The sequence below is a fragment of the Eubalaena glacialis genome, chromosome 5 (genome assembly GCF_028564815.1).
Source record: "Eubalaena glacialis isolate mEubGla1 chromosome 5, mEubGla1.1.hap2.+ XY, whole genome shotgun sequence".
NCBI lineage: Eukaryota > Metazoa > Chordata > Mammalia > Artiodactyla > Balaenidae > Eubalaena > Eubalaena glacialis.
The window spans coordinates 123,373,130-123,389,458 of NC_083720.1; the positions used below are offsets into that span (position 1 = coordinate 123,373,130).

Genomic DNA, 16,329 nt, shown 5'->3' on the forward strand with positions numbered 1-16,329 from the left:
ATTCATTCATTCATCCAGCCGTGTAACATTTAGTGAAGTCTCTCTGTCTGAAGCCAGTGCCATAGTGGGTCACAATGAGTGTCACTTTCCATGCATCCAGGGAGCTATGGAACTGAAGGCAGGAGACTGCTGTATAAATAAACACAATATTCAATATGTTGTAGTAAGTGCTTTATAAGAAGCACACACTCGTTAACATGAAGATAGGAGAAGGCTTCCTATATTCTGAGTAAAAGAGATGGGGAAGCCAATATTGAGAGAAGGATATTTGAGTTGAGCCCTGACAATTTCGAAAAGTATTCTATTGATAAGTGGTGATTTTCTGTCTCCAGGGACAGTGTAGCAGAAGGTGACATGAGAACGTGATATCTTGGGGGAGACTCTCATTCCCTAAGCTTTGTGTAACTTTGTCCAGCCAACGTAAGGCTGAGGGTTACCGTAGAAACAGCATTTAATGTCCAGAGGGCCTGCTCACGATGTCCACATGATGGGTAGAACATAACTGCACAAAATTTTGAAAGAAGAGAGATGGTGCTAGGCTGTGGCAATGTGGGAAAGATTGGAGGAATAGTGGGATTTGAACTGGACCATACGCAGATAAAAGGCTAGCAGAGATTCCAGGTCAGGAAACACAGCAAATAAGAAGGCTGAAGAATATTCCAGGTTGGGAAATACAGAATACAAAGGAAGGAAGCAACTCTCCAGATGAAGTTGGGCGACAGTGCGAAGACTGGCTTTGCTAGAGTAGAAAGGTTAGCTGTAAACAGCTGGATATAATGTTAGGAATAGATGAGTTCAGATTTTGTAATACCTTAAGTGTCACATTAAGGCATTTGACATTGATGAAAGTGCCAGTCCGAGAGTTAAGTGATTTAGGTTAGAATTTTAGCTCTGGCACTTTTTAGTTGTGTGATCTCAATCATGTCTCCGAATTTCTCTGAAGTTTACATCTATAAGATGGAGATAATACCATTTTTCCTATCAGGATGTTTAAAGTAATCAACTAAAAGAATATATATAAAAGTATTTTGTAAATTATAGAACTCTATGCAAATAAATAGATATATGCATAGTCAAGAAGTTACAAGCAGAGAGACGTGCGACAGTGGAGAATGTAAATTGTCAGTGGAATTCAAGATGGATTTGATGAGGAGGAGATTAAAGTCAAGACAGCAGGTGGCAATGGCTGTGGTCCAATATGAGGGCTTCTGTTCAGAAGTCATTTGTGGCCATTCTCAAGCTAAACTTGGTCAAACCATGATTTAGCACAAGGAGTCTATAATGGTATGCTAAATCCTGCCCCCCACACACATCTTTTTTACCAAACTAATATGGCTCAAGCCAAATTTAATAGATGGGGGTTTTTAAAAGATGGATCTTGAGAGTGAGAAGGTGACATAATTTTTTCAGCATAGTAAGGTTTAGAAACAGGCTGGGGGAGATAACCTGTCTCTAGTCAGGTGTATGATTGATTTCTACAATTTTAATCCTCAGGCCAGAACCCTGATAGCCTGCCTCACAACAAAGTTCTCCACTATATTATCTTGAAGAACAAAGAATTTGTGCCCACCTACATCAGAAGCAAGCCATGAATAGATGTGGGGTCTTGGGCATGGAAGAGAGGGAAGGGTTTGTTAAAAGAACAAAGGAACTGGGTAGCACAAGATTCCAGCTAGAAAATAGGAAAGGAATGTTTTCTGTCAAGGAAGATGGTGGCCATGTGTGTGTCCTGAGGGCCCAGGCCATGCTGAACTACTCAGAAGGACAGGCCAGATAGACTGAAGAAGCCACTTCTGAATCCCCATCCCCTCGAGGGCTCTCTGTGGATTGGCGTATAACACTTTGCTCTGATGTGACAGTTCACATTCTTCAGGTTTATTCTTCAGGTTTCCACATGTGTGCTTGGCCGGCCGTTCCCTAGGGCCCTCTCCCCACTTCTAGTCACTGGTACATAAATATGTAGTTCTCCACTGTGGAAAGCAAGAGGGTACAGAGAGCAGTAAAAGGGGCAAATGAACCAGCTGGCAGAAGAATGTTTTTGTTTTGTTTTGTTTTGTTTGGCTTTACCAACCCTTTTTTATGTGATAAAGAGCTTAGTACTGGGGTTGGTATTTCCTTTTTTTTTCCCCCAAGTCTCCACATGACCTATTCTTTTATTTATTTATTTATTTATTTATTTATTTATTTATTTATTTTTGGCTGTGTTGGGTCTTCGTTTCTGTGCGAGGGCTTCCTCTAGTTGCGGCAAGTGGGGGCCACTCTTCATCGCGGTGCGCGGGCCTCTCACTATCGCGGCCTCTCTTGTTGCGGAGCACAGGCTCCAGACGCGCAGGCTCAGTAGTTGTGGCTCACGGGCCTAGTTGCTCCGTGGCACGTGGGATCTTCCCAGACCAGGGCTCGAACCCGTGTCCCCTGCATTGGCAGGCAGATTCTCAACCACTGCGCCACCAGGGAAGCCCCCTGGGGTTGGTATTTCTATTTCCCTTCCTCCTGCTGTAACCAGGAGTTTTGGGGTAAGGATTGCAAGAGGTAGAGACAGTTATGGGGAGTTGAGGGCCACATCTTGTGTAACCCACCCAAACTAGCCAAGGTGCCCTCCCTGCCACTGTAATGCTTTAAAATACATGTAAGCATATATATATATATATATATATATATATATATATATATAAAATATATAACATATAGTATGCACATATATTATATAATATTAATATAATATATAATTCAAATATATATATTATGTAGTATGTTGTATCATAATATATAATAAATATATAATGTATAATATATAATATATGTACTAGACACTTATATAATAAATAAACAGTATATAATTATATAATATTATGTAAATATGTGTATATACATATATTTACATTTATTGAGTACCTATTTAATGCTTGTCAGCCATTCATTGAAAATTTACTAAGTGCCAACTATGAGACTCACAAATGTGGAAGGTAAGTGCATATTATCTCTTTCAATTTTGCAATATAGAAAAGAAAGGTACAGGGAGTATAAGAATCTGGTCTAAGGTCAAAGGGCTAATAAGAGGGGGAATTGGAAAATTCTCACCCAGATAAAAAATTCCATACTTAAAAAAATCTCAAATCACTAAATCCTCACTTATTTGTCTGTATTTATACTAATCCTACAAGCTGAGGAGCAGAGAGGGTCTTTCTCTGTAAATAATAATCACATGCAAATTTCTCACCTACTTGGGCTTTTGCCAGAATATAGTGTTGTGGTTGTGAGAAGCAATGTTGTATTTTGATGTTTTTCCAACTTCCCACCAACTCCTCAGTATTGCTAAGAGATTGCGTCCCATTGCTACACCAGCATCTGTGTAACTTCTCACTTATTCCTGGAGGAAGCTTCCGGATGGGCGATACTCCAGAGCTTGTCTGCACAGGTACACTTTGCTCTCAGGCCTCCTCGGGCGCTACATGTGTGCCAGTGCCCAGCACCTCTCAGGAGGCTGGAGACGGCATCATTTCCTTACAATCCAGCTGTTGAGCAGAATTTCATAGTTTTATGTGCCAGTGATATAGATCTTTTTAAATCTATTGAATTCAACAACAGGGCAGTGTGACAGCCCATCTTCAAAGACAGGAAGGGCTTTGGAAAGGGAAGATACAATTAATGGAACCTGTTACTGACAACCCAAGAAAACAAAATCGTCGGTTTGGTAACTATGAAGCAGTAATATATAACTGAAGCATGTAGAAAATGCCTAAATGTTTCCAAATTTATTTTCCAATTTAACCATCCTGGTATAAACCAGAAAACAATTCATTTATTCATTCACTCATTTATTCAATTAGTAAAGGATTACTGAATGTTTTCTATTTATCAGGCACTATTAAGCACTATTTATCAACATAGCCTTTAAGAGTAACACTTGGCTATAACATACATCTATGTTTTCTTTAACTAATTGGTGTTCTCTTTACTTCTATAATAATGTGATTTGAATTAACTTTTTGCCATCCCTTTGCCAAAATCCTCAAAGTATCACTTTATTTACTTCCATGGCTGTTAATAAAACTTACTTTTCCACTTGTCAGGCCAATATTTTCAATCTCTAGAAAGGTGTGAAACAATATTTCTTTGATTTTTTTTAATTGCAAGGAGATAATTATGCTACTTATGCAAAAATTTATGAAGGATGAGCACATGTGATAAGAATGGAGTGTTGTTATTAAATAAAACTCACAACAACGATTCTTAGGTGCTTATGATTATATATAACCATTATTGGCCTACTGTAAACATAAATGTTAATCAGTATATGTGAATGGTGGTTAGCGATCTTCCTTTACATAATCACATCAAACTTTGCTCAGGTTAACCAGGTTGTAAAGGTATGGGGTCAAAATGAAAAATCAGAGGCAGGAAGAGAAAGAGAAAAGATGAGGAAGATGGGAGCTGGGTGGATTTGAAGCTTTTCTGAATGCATAGTAGGTCTCCAACTGGGGATGTCAAGGTCCTCTCCATCTTCTCCCCTCCCCCTCCTGCCCACTTTGCATTCTTCCTTTTCTGGGAGACAGTGTAGGACTGAATGAGGACTCCCAGAAATTTTTGGTTAGGTGGGGTGGGCTAGTGAAAAGAAGAAAATTTAATGGGAGCCAAGTAGAAAAACAGAGGGAGTAATTACAAGGTGTAACTTGAGAATAAGAGAGATCTGATGAGGGACTTTTGGTTGTTATAGGCTGGAAGAGGATATGTCTTCCTTCAGGGGTGGTGGTGTGCGTGATGAGATGTAGAAAAGAGAAATGAGGCCTGAAATGAAAAGAGAAGGAAGTACAATTCATTAACAATCAGGTCACACGTGCTGCATATATGCTACAGGTGGTGAAATCTATGATTAAGAGTTCGAGGTGTTTAAAAACATTTATTTATATGCAGAAATGTTGAAGTGACTTATATTGTTTAAAAATGGCTAATAACGTTTCTTTTTCTTTTAAGTAGAGTTTAAAATGGCTTAATCCTAGAGCATCTTCTGAGTTTCCTACCAAGTTTAGAATCAACTTAGATCCTGCCTTCTTGGAGCTTATAGTCAATTACAGGGTACTAAGTCTCCCCCTCAACTCAAATGAGCTCCAAATTACTTTTGCCAAACTTTCAGTTTGTATTTTATGCCCCCCGCCAAATTATAACACTTTAAGAAATGTTAGCTTTATTACTTTTTTTTAAATTATTTATTTTATTTTATTTATTTTTGGCTGCTTTGGGTCTTCGTTGCTGCGCAGGCTTTCTCTAGTTGCGGTGAGCGGGGGCTACTCTTCGTTGTGGTGTGCAGGGGCTACTCTTCGTTGTGGTGTGAGGGCTTCTCATTGCGGTGGCTTCTCCTGTGGCCGAGCACGGGCTCTAGGCGCATGGGCTTCAGTAGTTGTGGCTCGCGGGCTCTAGAGCGTAGGCTCAGTAGTTGAGTTGCATGGGCTTAGTTGCTCCGCAGCATGTGGGATCTTCCCGGACCAGGGCTTGAACCTGTGTCCCCTGCATTGGCAGGCAGATTCTTAACCGCTGCACTGCCAGGGAAGCCTTCTATTCCTTTTTAATGAAAAAAAGCTTTGCAGTAAAATATTACTTACTTAATTTTCATAATGCATTGAGAATTTTCAGCAGATAAAGGAACGAGTGTAAGAGGGCTCTAAGTTAATTTTCAAATGAGTATTCAGGGATTAAAAAAAAGAGACAGAGAGAGAAAAGTCTGGGGCTCCTGGGCTGTGGTTGTGGTTGTTTAGCAAGAGAACATATTATTAATGTCATTGGAAATTGGTTCATGATTTGGTATGAAATGAAATACATAAAGAAACAAATTTGGTTTCTTTCTGTTCTTTCACAGACACTGAAAAATGATATGTCTTCTTTAGTATATATTGTAGTTCTCTGCAGGGAGACACGAATTAATTTTTTCTTAGTTTTATGTATCCCCTACTTTTTCCTACTTTTTTTTTTTTTTTTTGCATAGAAGAGTCTTATTCTTATACCTAGCTACTCACTCAGAACAATAAATGTTGGTTTTATTTTCTTACCTATATATTTCCAATATATATAGAACATTTTTATATGAGAGGTGGCATTTGTTTTATACATATACACACACACACACACACATACATATATATACACACATACACACACAGTTGGTCTAATCCACTGTCTCTAGTATTCATCATCAGTGGTGGAATGAAAGCATCTTTCACCTTTTATTTATTTATTTATTTATGGCTGTGTTGGGTCTTCGTTTCTGTGCGAGGGCTTTCTCTAGTTGCGGCAAGCGGGGGCCACTCTTCATCGCGGTGCGCGGGCCTCTCACTATCGCGGCCTCTCTTGTTGCGGAGCACAGGCTCCAGACGCGCAGGCTCAGTAGTTGTGGCTCACGGGCCCAGTTGCTCCGCGGCATGTGGGATCCTCCCAGACCAGGGCTCGAACCCGTGTCCCCTGCATTGGCAGGCGGATTCTCAACCACTGCGCCACCAGGGAAGCCCTCTTTCACCTTTTATGTCGACCTATGTTTTATATGAAAGCTTTTGAGGAAAGAAAGTACATATTCCATGAACTACGGAGTACCAGAATGTGAATTTGGATGTTGGTGCTAGCTTTGAAATTAATCTTAGAATATAATCCTCTGTTTTTAAGAATTACCTATATTTTAGAGAAATTTTTATAACTATATAGGAGAGAAAGGAAGCAATCACTAGCACAGGGTAGTGGTAAAGATCCTCTTATAAACTGTTTCGAACCTGGCTCTTTTGCTCACTTTTCCTGTTTGTAAAATGGGCATGATGACAGTGCTCACAGCATAAGGTTGTTATGCAAATTGAGTGATTTAATATTTATAAAGTACTGAGATTTGGTATGTAGCACTATGTGCTTGTAAATAAACAAAAACAAATAAATCACTCCTTGAGGGGCTGGGAATATATTAAAGCATACATAGGAATGTGTATAAAGCAATAAAAATCCATTATTATTTACAGTGGTAGGTATTTTGTAGGTTAATTTGCTGTTTATTTTTGTGTATCTTTCCCTAATAATGTGATATTTTGGAGTTCTTAGATGCTGTTGTTCCAGAAACTTCTATTTCTACTTTTTATTTTTTGAGTTTGCTGCATATTGTAAAACCTGAATATGGCAGATGATTTACAATGCCACATAAGAAGATGTTTTTCCAATTCTGTTTTCATCAGTCACACGGCCCTGCTGTGATGGGAATAAATGGCTATGGCATTCCTATGAAATTGATATTGTCTGTTCCAGAGGGCTATAGAATTGAACAAACACTGGTCAGAATTATCCTTCATCTTGTCCAAATGTAAGGTCAAAATTAATATAAATAAAGGAAGATTGTGTAGTTTTCTCTTTCCTTCTTGCCTCCAGTAGCCATCTAGAATTTGTAAGACAGAGGGACAGAATGTGTGGGTGTGCTCAGTCCCATGTAGCACAAAAATATTCTTTCTTATTCATGCCCATAGACAGATTAAAAATGTAGGTGGCATATTTAAATAATTCATTAGGTTGCTCTTTCATTCATGTAAAAAAATTAGGTAAATATCGCAACCATTTAGTTTAAGTTCTAGTTTCAGCAGAACGGTTAGCTTTGAAAAGGTCAAGACTACTGACCTAAAAGTATTCATAATCCTTCTGCAATTACCATAGTAATTTGTTCCATATGCCTATGAATTGTTTCTCAGAGTTACTGGATTATCACCTACTGAGAAGTTCAAAAATATCTATTTGGTATTTTTTCCAGCTGAGAAGCAATTCTGCCTCAATCCTGAGTAGCACTGAATTCTATACTGAAGTATGTCTTGTCAAATAATATCATCTTCAGTAGCAGTTAAGTATATCTATGATTATCCAGCAAGATTGTTGATGTACTCCTGCTCTTAATACATCAGTGATGGGAAAGAGACCATTGGTTTTGGAGAGCTGTCACTTTCCAGTGTTTTTGGAAAAATCCATTAAGTGCCCAATTTTCATTAACTTCTTTGGGATGCTTAGAAATGTACATGATATTACAGAGAGAGAGAAAGGACATGATGATGGATAGGAGTGAAATCCAATGCCCGGGTCGTTTATTTCTTCATTTAGTTATTGTTTAAACATTTCTGAAGCCCATTTTTATACGAGGAGACAAAACAGAGTTCCTGCAAGCAAGCCAGTTTCTGGGTGATTCAAGCGTTCAGGTAATGCTGTGGGGCAGACTTTGGACCTTGGTGACTCATGAGAGAAGCGATGAAGGTTCAGATGGCACAAAGGCAGGGCTGAGAGCCAACTTGAAAATGAAAGAAACGACTTGAGCAAAAACAACTTCCTTGGTAAGATCAGACTGCTCCTTCTCCCTATAATTGCTAATTCTACCCAACAGCAAAAAGAAAAATAGAAAAGGAAAAGGGAAAAGAATAATCAAAACCAAACTAAAGTCAGAGACAATGAAAGCAGAAAGGTTCGGTCCTGAGCTTCCAGTCTCTCCCATTTTAGCTCCGGAAGTGTAATCCTTTAATTGAAGCTTTGCTCTGCTCCTGAGCGTTCAACTGTTACTAACAAATTTCATGGAGTGTCTATTTTGGAAACAGGGTTGTTTTAGGCAAGTAGTGTCTTAAGTAAATTTGTGTTTTAATTGCAAGGAGGTAGAGTATGATTTGAGAGTACCCAAATTAGAAATGGTTTTTATTCCTTTTCAGGTGCATAAATAAATAAACAGCAATAATGAAAAACCTTTCTTAGAGTATGTAATGAACTGTGGTTGGAGAAGGATTTAAAAATGTGATTACTTTGGCTGTGGCAATTTAAGAGAAGAGCTGTGTTTATGTAGGGGATATGCCTTTCTGTGTGTACTTTTCTCATGTGTATATATTTATTTCATTGTTATTACAGGTATCAGAATAAGAAAAAAGTATTTAATGAGAATAAACACTGATTTCAGCAATATAGTCATTCAACCTTATAAAGTATCAGTTATAATGAAAGCCTTTTCTCGGTCATGCTACCCTTTCTGCAAAGAGGAAGGGAGGCACTCTGCTTCTTTTCGTCTCATCACCTGCCTTTAACGGAAGGGTGATGGGCGGGGGGGGGGCAGGGGGGTGGGAGTGTAAGGTGTGGTTGAGGGGTGAGTAGTGGGAGGATGGGATTCTGGGCTAAACAGCACCTTTCCCACCACCGGGAGGAAGCTGCTGGAACAGTTGTAGTGAGTGACCAGCAACCTCTGCCTGGGTCCTCATTTCTGTCAAGGCTAAGTGATGCCTTAGACTCCAACGGGTTGAGTGGTGTGTCTCCTGCCCACCCTCAGAGCTGACCTCAGTTATATTGCTCCCTGTGGATTCAAATATATTCAGGGAATGAGACTTTTCTTCAATGTAGATATTCAGGATGCAACACTTCTGCCAACTAATACAGAGCACTGGAACCTAAAACTCTAGCTCCTGTCTGCTCTTAAAACAGGTGGGGACTCTGTAATGGCCTATATGGGAAAAGAATCTAACAAAAAAAAAGAGTGGATACATGTATATGTATAACTGATTCACCGTGCTGTACATCTAAAACTAATACAACATTGTAAATCAGTTATACTCCAATAAAAATTAAAAACAAACAAACAGAAAAACAGATGGGGAGAGCTGGTAAGAATTCAATTGCATATACCAGGAACTTTTCCATCTAACTTATGTATAAATATTCGAATGTGCAGGACTAGATAACCTGAGTTGTAACATTATAGCCCTTGAGTGGGTGATGTCTGAGGTTGACTAGGCTCTGACAGTCAATCAACTGATCGTTGAAAGTCCTAGGAGGCTCTGAATATGGTCTTTACTTTTGTGTAAAGCCCAATGGGACTCACAGACAAAAAGGGAGCTTCCCTTAGTCCTTTACATTTTTTAATGAGTGGCTTATAATTTTGCACATAGCTTGATTGTGCACTTAGAGATTGACAGTTGCTGACGTTTGCAGTTCTTTTGAACCCTTTGGAGAGTCTTGATATACACAAAAATTCCCATAGGCCACAGAAACTTCTGAACTTGGAAGAACTGGGTTTAAAAACTGGTTCTGCCCCTTACTGGCATCGTGACACCGCACAAGGTACATGTGCTCTTCAAACTCAGTTTCTTAATGGAAAATGCACCCATTCGTACATGCTATATCTCCTTCCTGGACTGCAGACTGATCTTGCCTACTACCTGCTAGACATTCTCTTTAGGATATCCTGGTGATGCCTCAAACATCTGTCCCAAATGGAATTCCCTTACCTCTCCTTCCATTGACCCACCTGCTGCCTAGACACCCAGGTGCTAAGTCTAGTAATAGGGACCTTCTTTTCCCTCCTTCTGCAGTCCCTTCACATTCAGTGAGTGGAAAATTAATTTTGAATTTTCTTCCCATTATTTCTTGGCTTGCTCTCCTCTTCTCCATTTCTAATACCAGTATGCTAGTTGAGATTATTATGACCATGTGCCTGAAATAATGTAACAGATTCCTATCATGCATAGATGCCTTCCCCAGCTTTCATTTCCACCCCCTTCATTTTATATCTTACCCTCTGCTTGAGACACAGCTGTCATCCTGTCATTTTCTTCTTAAAAGTCTTTCAGTGCATCTCTGTGAACTGAATCAAGGCCAAACTGAAAGTACATGTAGCACGTGAGTGTACCCTAGTGTGTCTAATACTAGGTCGACGAGGCTCTGGCAATCGATACATTTTCTCTGAGGTTTCCTCATATTTAAGTTCAGGTTTTACATTTTTGGCAAAGATGCCACAAAGTGAGGTTGTGACCTTCTCAGCACATCACATCAGAAGGGATTTGATGTCGGTTTGTTCCGTTACTGAAAATGGTAACTTTGATCACTTGGTGAAGGTGATGTCTGTCAGGTTTCTCCACTGCAAAGGTACTGTATTTCTTTGTATTTAATGAAGATCTTATGGAGAAATAATTGGAGAGTATCTAGTTAGCTTGTTATTTAAAACACTGTTAGCACTAATTTTAGAATCCTTTGAAGATTCTTGCCTGAGACAATTATTACTGTGGGGTTTGCCAAATACTAGTTGGAAATTTACAGTAAGGAAAATTTTACTCTATTCATTTATTCATACATTCATCCATTCACTCATTATTTATATTAGTATGGGCAAATGAACTCATTTTATTCCATGGCTTATAATGTGTCACAATCATTTTTTTTGTTGTTCAGTTTTCCCAGATTTGGCCTTTGGGAGTCCCCTTCAAGTTGGCTCCTGTATCTTTTTAGAATTTCTCTTTAAAACACTTTGATATTTTCTGGCACCGCAAGATATTTTAGGCTCATCTTGCACTTTTCCTGTCCCATTCCTGCAATCAGCTGTTTCTCCAAGGACTAGTAGCTTTCTTTTATTGGAGCATGGTGTTTAGAAACCAAGATTTGGGCAGTGAATGGGCTCATTAGTACTGGGGTATCACAATACCTGACCAACACTCTTGAAAATTGTCAAGGTTGTGAAAAACAAAGAAAGACTGAGGACTTGTTCCAGATTAAAGGAGACTAAGGGAAGCATGACAACTAAAGGCAAAGGGTGATTTTGGGTTGGATCCTGAACCAAAAAGAACACTAGGGGGGCAACTGGAGAAATTTGAGTAAGTTCTGTAGATTAAATAATACTGTATATTGTATTATAGTCTTATACATATTTATCTTCCTGTAATGGTCAACTCAAAATAACATGACCATTCACATTATTATTGATTTAAAAAATATGTATATGTATAGCTGATTCACTTTGTTATAAAGCAGAAACTAACAAACTATTATAAAGCAATTATACTCCAATAAAGTTGTTAAAAAAGAATAATTCAGATCTCTGCAATTGAAGAAACTGATCTAAATTAGGGGCAGGATATTCAGAAGAGAAATAAAATTATACTTGGTATTCTAACTATATCATTTAGGATTTTTGAAAGAAATGATCATGTATACCACAAATTATCTAATTAATCTCCCTTTGATGAACATTTACATTGTTTCAAATTTCCCCAGCTGATGTGTAAGCCTGTATTAACATATTTCTACATACATTTTCAAACATTTGAAAATCTCCTTGGTATACATTTCTTGAAGGTTGGTTAAATAATTTATGGTACAGCCATAAGCAATATGAAGTCATTAAAAATTATGATATAGATCAGCAAACTATAGCGTATGGGCCAGATCATCCTTGCTTTTTCATTTACATATTGTCTAAGGCTACTTGCATGCTACAGAGCAAGGACAGAGTTGAGTAACTGCAACAGGGACCATATGGCTCACAAAGCCCAAAATATTTACTATTGGTCCTTTACAGCAAAAGTTTCCCAATCCTGATGTGGATTATTACATGCAGAATGACAATATTCTGTGAAAAAGACACATTTTTATTACATATATTATTATAGATCTGTATATATATAATTTTTTCATTTTTTAAAAATTGAAATATAGTTGATTTACAATATTATATTTGTTTCAGGTGTACAATATAGTGATTCAGTATTTTTTTTAACATCTTTATTGGAGTATAATTGCTTTACAGTGGTGTGTTAGTTTCTGCTTTATAACAAAGTGAATCAGCTGTACATATACATATATCCCCATATCTCCTCCCTCTTGCATCAAGTTATTACAGAATAATGGCTGTAATTCCCTGTGCTGTACGATATAACCTTGTTGCTTATTTCTTTTATACGTAGTAGTTTGTATCCCTTAATCCCATACCCCTATCTTGCCCTCCCCCCTTCCCTCTCTCCACTGGTATCCACTAGTTTGTTTTCCGTATCTGTAAGTCTGTTTCTATTTTGCTATACGCATTCCTTTTTTAAGTATTTTAGATTTCACATATAAGTTATAACATACAGTATTCGTCTTTCTCTGTCTGACTTATTTCACTGAGCATAATACTCTGTAGGTCCAACCACCTTCAGCAAAGAGCATAATTTCATTCTTTTTTATGGCAGAGTAATATTCCACTATACACACACATGTGCACGCTCACGTGCATCTTCTTTATCCATTTGTCTGTTGATGGACACGAGTTACTTCTATATCTTGGCTATTGTAAATAGCGCTGCTATGAACATTGGGGTGTGTGTATCTTTTTGAGTTAGTGTTTTCATTTTCTTTGGATATATACCAAGAAATGGAATTGCTGGATCATATGGTAGTTCTATTTTTAGTTTTCTGAGGAACCTCCATACTATTCACATAGTGGCCATACCAATTGACATTCCCACTAACAGTGTACAAGGGTTCCCTTTTCTCCACATCCTCTCCAATATTTGTTATTTGGAGACTTTTTGCTTATAGCCATTCTGAATAAGTGTGAGGTGATATCTCATTGTTATTTTGATTTGCATTTCTCTAATAATTAGTGATGGTGAGCATCTTTTCCAGTGCCTGTTAGTTATCTGTATGTCTTCCTTGGAAAGATATCTATTCAGGTCTTCTGCCCATTTTTAACTGGGTTGTTTGTTTTTTTGATACCAAGTTGTATGAGCTGTTTATATATTTTAGATATTAACCCCTTGATGGTCATATCATTTGCAAATATTTTCTCCCATTCATTAGGTTGTCTTTTTGTTTTGTCGATGGTTTCCTTTGCTGTGCAGAAGCTTTTAAGTTTAATTAGTTCCCATTTGTTTATTTTTGCTTTTATTTATTTTGCCTTGGGTGACAGATGCAAAGAAATATTGCATGATTTATGTCAAAGAGTGTTCTACCTATGTTCTCTTATTGGAGTTTTATGGTTTCAGTCTTACATTTAGATCTTTAGTCCATTTTGGGTTTATTTTTGTATATGCTGTGAGGAAATGTTCTAATCTCATTCTTTTATGTGGAGCTGTTTGGTTTTTCCAGCACTATTTATTGAAGAGACTGTATTTTCTCCATTGTATATTCTTGCCTCTTTTGTTGTAGATTAATTGACCATAGGTATATTGGTTTATTTCTGGGCTCTCTATTCTGTTCCATTGATCTATGTGTCTGTTTTTGTGCAGTACCATGCTGTTTTGATTATTGCGGCTTTGTAGTATAGTCTAAAGTTGGGCACATGGTACTTATAGCTTTTTTATATTTCTCAAGATTGTTGGGCAATTCAGGGTCGTTTGTGGTTCCATATAAATTTTAGGATTATTTGTTCTAGTTCTGTGAAAAATATCCTGGGTATTTTGGTAATGATTGTTTACATCTGTAGATTGCTTTGGGTAATATGGACATTTTAACAATATTAATTCTTCCAGTCCAAAAATATGGGATAGCTTTCCATTTCTTTGTGTCAACTTCAATTTCCTTCATCAGTATTTTATAGTTTTCAGAGTATAGGTCTTTCACCTCCTTGGTTAAGTTTATTCCTTGAAAGTACCTAGGAATTTATTCTTTTTGATGTAATTTTAAATGGGATTTTTTGTTTTTGTTGTTCTTCCCCTCCTACCTGATTCCATGTGCATCTTTCCTACAGCCTTGATTTTACAGGAGTCTTTCAGCCAATTTCCAGTTCATTTTCAGTAAGAATTATTCCACATGTAGATGTATTTTTAATATATTTGTGTGTGGGGAGTGAGTTTCACATCCTCCTATTCTGGCCATCTTGATTGCTCTCCTGTATATATATAATTTACATCAAAAATCCTATTAATTTAAAATTAGTTATGGACAGAGAGACTCTGCAAGGTTGTTCACCAAAGTTCATAAGTAGGTCCTTTTTTTGTACATTTTTATTTATAATTTTATGTATACTTTGTGCTTTCTTAAAAGGGTTGTATGAATTCTGTTTTCTCATTTTTACTTCAAGATAACTACTCAAACCATACTCTTCAGTCTTCTGCACCCAAAATTCTAGTGAAGCGAGATCACAGTGATCCCAAGAGACTGAGTGACACTTAATTTTTAAGTAGGGCAACCACTCACTGTAGTTTGCCTGGAACAGTGCTGTTTTATGGCTACTGGGACTATAGTGTCATTGTAGCCACATTTTTCTCTTAACTCTGTAGTAGTTCTTCCTGGCCTCTTAAGCTGCTATTCATCTTTTATGTGTCCTTTAAGTATTTCGGTACCTCTGGGTTCTGCCACTGGCCTGGTCCCTTCTTACTCCAATCAGTCTCCCAGGAACTCCCCAGAACTCTCCCAACTCCCATAGTTTGGTTTACATCTATACACTGTTACCTCCTAAATGTGTACCTTTAACTTCCAAACCAGTGCTTTCTGGACATTTTTAAGATATTTCAAATCTAATTTAATCCGGTGCCATCCTTGACCCCTCCTTTCCCCTCCACTTGCATTTCTTCAATCAACAAAAATCCCTGGCAATTTAACCTCCTAAATATTTCACACACTGGTCTCCAGTTTTTACTATTACTGTCCTAATTCAGATGTTCTTATCCTTGCCTCTTTCACTGAGTGCCTTCTGTTACCTACCAAACCTCAGCCAGAAAAATCAGTCTTAAATGCCCACCTGAAAATAGTATAGAGTGCCTGAGTCACTCTCTCTTAAATCACTTCAGGAGACCTCCCATTGCCTAGTGACATTTTTTAAAGCGTGGACCGTGTACAACCTACATCAGACCCTCCTGGGTTATATATTAAAAAGGCAAATGTAAAAAAAAATTGAAACCCGAAGTCTGGGGTCCATTACCAAGTTACTGGATCAGAATTTATAGGTGATCGAGCCCTAGAAATTTCTGTTCTTAACACCACCACCAGATGATTTTTATGTGCTTTCATGTCTGAGAACTACTACTGTCCTAGGCCTATATCAAGACACTTCTATCCAAGGTATTTATGAGACCGTCCAAGGCCTTCATGGTCTGGTTCCTATTAACTTCTCTAGTCTTATTTCTTGCCATTTCCTAACTAAAACTTGACATTCTACTCATGTAAATTCCTGTATCTTCCTGCTTATACCTTACTGTTCAACTTCTGTATACATTTACCATTCCCTGTGACTGAAATACCTCTTTCCCCTTATTTCTCCTGGCCCACTCATAAGTAAATTTCAAGTCCTCACTTGGGTATCTGTGCTGCAAGCCTTCCTGGCATCTCCAGAATGGACTGTGCACCAGAGAACTCTGTCTCCTCAATGCACTATTACTGGGCTTTGTCATTGTGCCTGGTGCATAGTTCATCCTTAACAATGGTTTGGCAAATTAAGTTAATAATAGATTTCTATGAAGCTCCTTAGAGTATATGGATTCTATCCACTATCTTTTGTTGTGTGACAGATCACCACAAAATTCTGTGGCTTAAAATCACCACTGCTTATTTAGCTCATAAGTCCGTGGGGTGGCAGTTTGGTCTGCAATCAGCTAGGTATTTAAATGGGGT

General features: G+C 37.9%; 1 protein-coding gene across 6 annotated transcripts in view; it reads left to right on the top strand.

Moving 5' to 3' along the window:
* INPP4B (inositol polyphosphate-4-phosphatase type II B) overlaps positions 1-16,329 on the top strand; it is a 752,704-nt gene that overhangs the window by 239,068 nt on the left and 497,307 nt on the right. The window contains exon 1 of one of the 6 annotated variants that reach the window (XM_061192571.1): positions 8,269-8,330. The exons of the other annotated variants lie outside the window; for them this stretch is intronic. The gene's annotated coding sequence lies outside the window, so the exon portion shown is untranslated. Of the gene's footprint in view, positions 1-8,268; positions 8,331-16,329 lie in introns of those variants that run through there. 6 annotated transcript variants of the gene reach the window in all.